The sequence below is a fragment of the Suncus etruscus genome, chromosome 12 (genome assembly GCF_024139225.1).
Source record: "Suncus etruscus isolate mSunEtr1 chromosome 12, mSunEtr1.pri.cur, whole genome shotgun sequence".
NCBI classification, from domain to species: Eukaryota; Metazoa; Chordata; class Mammalia; order Eulipotyphla; family Soricidae; genus Suncus; species Suncus etruscus.
In genome coordinates, this window is record NC_064859.1 from 44,992,256 (window position 1) to 44,996,341 (window position 4,086).

At 37.8% G+C, this 4,086-nt stretch overlaps 1 non-coding gene across 1 annotated transcript; it reads left to right on the forward strand.

The window, feature by feature from the left end:
• Window positions 1–164, forward strand: LOC126025242 (U1 spliceosomal RNA). The gene has a single exon (XR_007501281.1). It is a non-coding gene; the product is annotated as a U1 spliceosomal RNA (small nuclear RNA).
• The last annotated feature ends 3,922 nt before the right edge of the window (window positions 165–4,086 follow it).

A 4,086-nucleotide genomic window follows, 5' to 3' on the forward strand; every position in this document is an offset into this window, starting at 1 on the left:
ATAGTTACCTGGCAGGGGAGATACCATGATCATGAAGGTGGTTTCCCCAGGGTGAGGCTCACCCATTGCACTCTGGGTGTGCTGACCCCTGCGATTTCCCCAAATGTGGGAAACTCGACTGCATAATTTGTGGTAGTGGGGGACTGCGGTCGCACTCTCCCCTGAAAAAAAAAAAAGAGTCTTTCATTATGTTTCCAAAAGTTCTGCTCAGTTGTAGTTGTCTCAGTTAGACCTCTGGAATTAGATATCTTGGTTGTTGTACAGATAGTAGGCCAAAGCCTAGACTAGGGTCTTTATTATTGGTCCCAGGATGTTCTGGCCAGTCATGGTTGTCACAGTCAGTCTTCTGTAGTTAGCCATTTTGGCTTTTGCACAGATCAAAGGATGACCTGTCTTCTGATTTTATCTTATCTTTAGGTGGTGAGATAAGACAACCTGCTCTTAGATCAAGTTGTTGCCATTTCCTCATTGTCACATGTTGGTGTCAGAGCAGTATTAAGAATGTCCCAGAAAGAGTTTGGTTCCTGGAGCTGTTGCTTAGAACTGTGTCGGTTCTATGTCTGAGATCTAAGGTTCCAAATGTTTTGAAATTTCTCTTACACACTATATATATATTTTGTAAGTTTACCATGTGCTATTTCTTATTCATATATTTATTTTGGTTTTAAAATTAAACACATATAAACATAAACTGTACTACTGATAAACATTACTATGTTTTTATCTTTTAATTTGGAACTCTTTTAAAAAGTAAAAATTACATACTCATGGGTTATATATAGGATATTTACAGACTCCTGTTAAATCAAGGTTACAGTGCTGATGATGATAAATGCTAATAACTGATACATTTATATAACTCATACAAATTATAACATTGTAAAACACTGCAGAGGAATAAAGTCCACTTTTATACCATAAAATTGGACTTCCAAAGTTGACCTCTTTTAGAGAGCTAAGGTCAATTGATGCCAAGGAGTCTTGATAGAAATGGTTTTCATTATTAAATTTAAAAAGATTCTCTAGATTTAGAGATATCTCAGAACAAAATAATTTTACCTACGAAACCATGGTGGCATGGCATATATTCAGTAATATTTTGTCAAATGAAGTCATAATCTTTTGTGCTATATGGTGTCTCTCAGTTCTCGCTTCTTGGCATTACAGGTTCACCTAATATGAATTTATAACCCTTTCTCTCGAGCCAAAATTGGGATCTAAAAATTCATTGTACTTTCCTTGACATACTATTAAATCGATTTTTTTCTTTGCTAGCACATTTGATAGTTTGAACTATTAATCTATTCTAAGAAGAACCCAAAGGGGTAAGAGATTTTCCCCTGTAGCCTGAAAACACTGTAAGTTTGGAAATATAGTGAAGATTATTAATTAGTATTGGACTGGAACCCAAAGCAAATCTATAAATTACAATTTGTCCTTGGTTTTAAATTTTCAATCTATCTGAAACGAAGTCTAATACAAATCTTTCTCATCAATTCATCTTGTAATCCTAGTTCCAGAACTATCTTATTTTTAGCGGAATACATACAAATTACTGGTTAAATAAAAGATTCTTTGAATAATTTGAATAACAGGTGGAAAGTAGCTTGCTTTAATTGTTGGTAGAGAAAAGGTTTTCCAGTGTGTGGGATGCGTGATCACTATCATTTTGTTGGCATGGGAACTATTTTGTAAGGTAAAGTGAGGACGCAGTTTTAGGTTATGACTGGGTAGTGATTTATCAATCAACTGTCATATTTTATTAGTTGTAAAGTTTTTCCAAATGCTGGCAAGAAACTATTTTAATTTCTTTTTTTTGGGGGGGGGCCACACCCAGCAGTGCGCAGGGTTACTCCTGGCTGTCTGCTCAGAAATAGCTCCTGGCAGGCACCCGGGACCATATGGGACACCGGGATTCGAACCAACCACCTTTGGTCCTAAATTGGCTGCTTGCAAGGCAAATGCCGCTGTGCTATCTCTCCAGGCCCCACTATTTTAATTTCTAATGAAATATTTTAAAATCTATGTCCTATTGTATGTTTGCCTGTATGTTATAAGGATTTTTGAAGACTTCTATTAGTCAATTAGTTAAATCTAAGAGCACAATCGCACATTTTAGAGGTAAAATGTACACTATTTCAGCTTAAAATGTGTATTCTTCAAGTATATGTGAACGATAAAGTTAAAAAGTGTGACTTCTGACTTACTGTTCAGGCTTAGCCTAAATTTTCAAAATTGGGCCCTCCCTGCCTCCAGTCTCAATCCCTGTCTCTTTATCTCTCTGAATGTCTTTTCTCTGTCCCTCTCAAATTTCAGATCTAGGGACCAGAACGGTGTCACAAGTGGTAGAGTGTCTGCCTTACATGCACTAACCTAGAACAAACCGTGGTTCGATCCTCCAGCATCCCATATCATCCTTCAAGCCAGGGGTGATTTCTTAGCACATAGCCAGGAGTAAACCCCTGATCATCACCAGCTGTGGCCCAAAAACAAAGTATAAATAAATAAATAAGTAAATAAATAAACAAATAAAGTTTCAGATGGAAATAATTTGTTGTATATTCTATGAACAATTTAAATCTGTTTTCCTGTAGACATACATTGTTTTTGTTTGTTTGTTTTTTGTTTTAGTTTGGTTTTTGCATCACACCCGGGCAGCGCTCAGGGGTCACTCCTGGCTCTATGCTCAGAAATCCCTCCTGGCATCCTCCAGGGATCATATGGGATGCCAGGATTCAAACCTTTGTCCTTGTGCATGCAAGGCAAATGCCTTACCTTCATGCTATCCCTCTGGCTCTGTAGACATACATTGTTTTTAGTTTGAAATTTAAATACTCTTTTATTTCTCACCAATCAATGATAAACTACCTTAACAAGAAATCTCCATCTTTATTTCCATGTCCATAGACTGAACTAGAGGTCCTCAAAATTTTTTGAACAGGGTCTAGTTCACTGTCCCTATAACTATTGAGTTAGTTTTTTTCTTTTGTTTTAATCTTGTTTTTTTGGTTTATTTTTGGTTTTTGTTTGTTTGTTTGTTTTCGGGCCACACCCATTTGATGTTCAGGGGTTACTCCTAGCTAAGAGCTCAGAAATTGCCCCTGGCTTGGGGGAGATCATATGGGATGCTGGGGGATCGAACTGCGGTCTCTAGAGCCACCTCGTCGGCCCCTTTAATTTTGTTTTGTTTTGTTTTTTTGTCCATCCTAGGTCAGCCGTGTTCAAGGCAAACACCCTATCGCTTGCCAAACCACTCGGGCCCTGGATTGTAAATAAAAAAAAAAAAAAAACAACTATGGGGTCCAGCAAGGTGGCGCTAGAGGAAAGGTGTCTGCCTTGCAAAGGCTAGCCAAGGAAGGACCTTGGTTAGATCCCCCGGCATCCCATATGATACCCCCAAGCCAGGGGCAATTTCTGAGAGCTTAGCTAGGAGTAACCCCTGAGCATCAAACGGGTGTGGCCCAAAAAAACAAACAAACAAAAAAACCCCAAAAAAACAAAACACTATGAACAAATGCCTATATACACTGCAAATATCTTATTGTGAAGTAAAATAAAACAAAACAGGATCAAATGCAATATTTAAAATAAATAATAAAGTAAATCCACAAACTTACCAGTATTTCAATGGGAAATATTGGCTTGCTTTTGGAAGGCTATAGTTTGAAAACTCTTTCTCAAGACTGAGAGGCTGAGTGTAAAGACAGATAGGAGGAGAAAAATCAGAGAGTGCAGAACACATCCTATACATGTGCAATGCAGGACAGCTAATCAGTACAGGCAACTGTGGCAAAGGCACCATGCGAGCTAGATAAATATCCTTTATGCTTTGCTTGTGGTCCAAAGGCCATAGTTTGAGGACCTCTGGACTGAACTATCAGTTTGCTTTACAGAGCATATGTTTTGTTTTTTTTTTTCTTATTGATTTACCATTTCAAATTCTTGTACCATAGATTTACTGTTTAATTTTGTTTTGTTGTTTTTAGTTGTTTTGCTTGATTTTTGGCCAGCACTCAGAGTTTACTCCTGACTCTGCACTCAGATATAGTTTCTGGCTGGCACGGGGTGGGGGGGGCATATGGGACA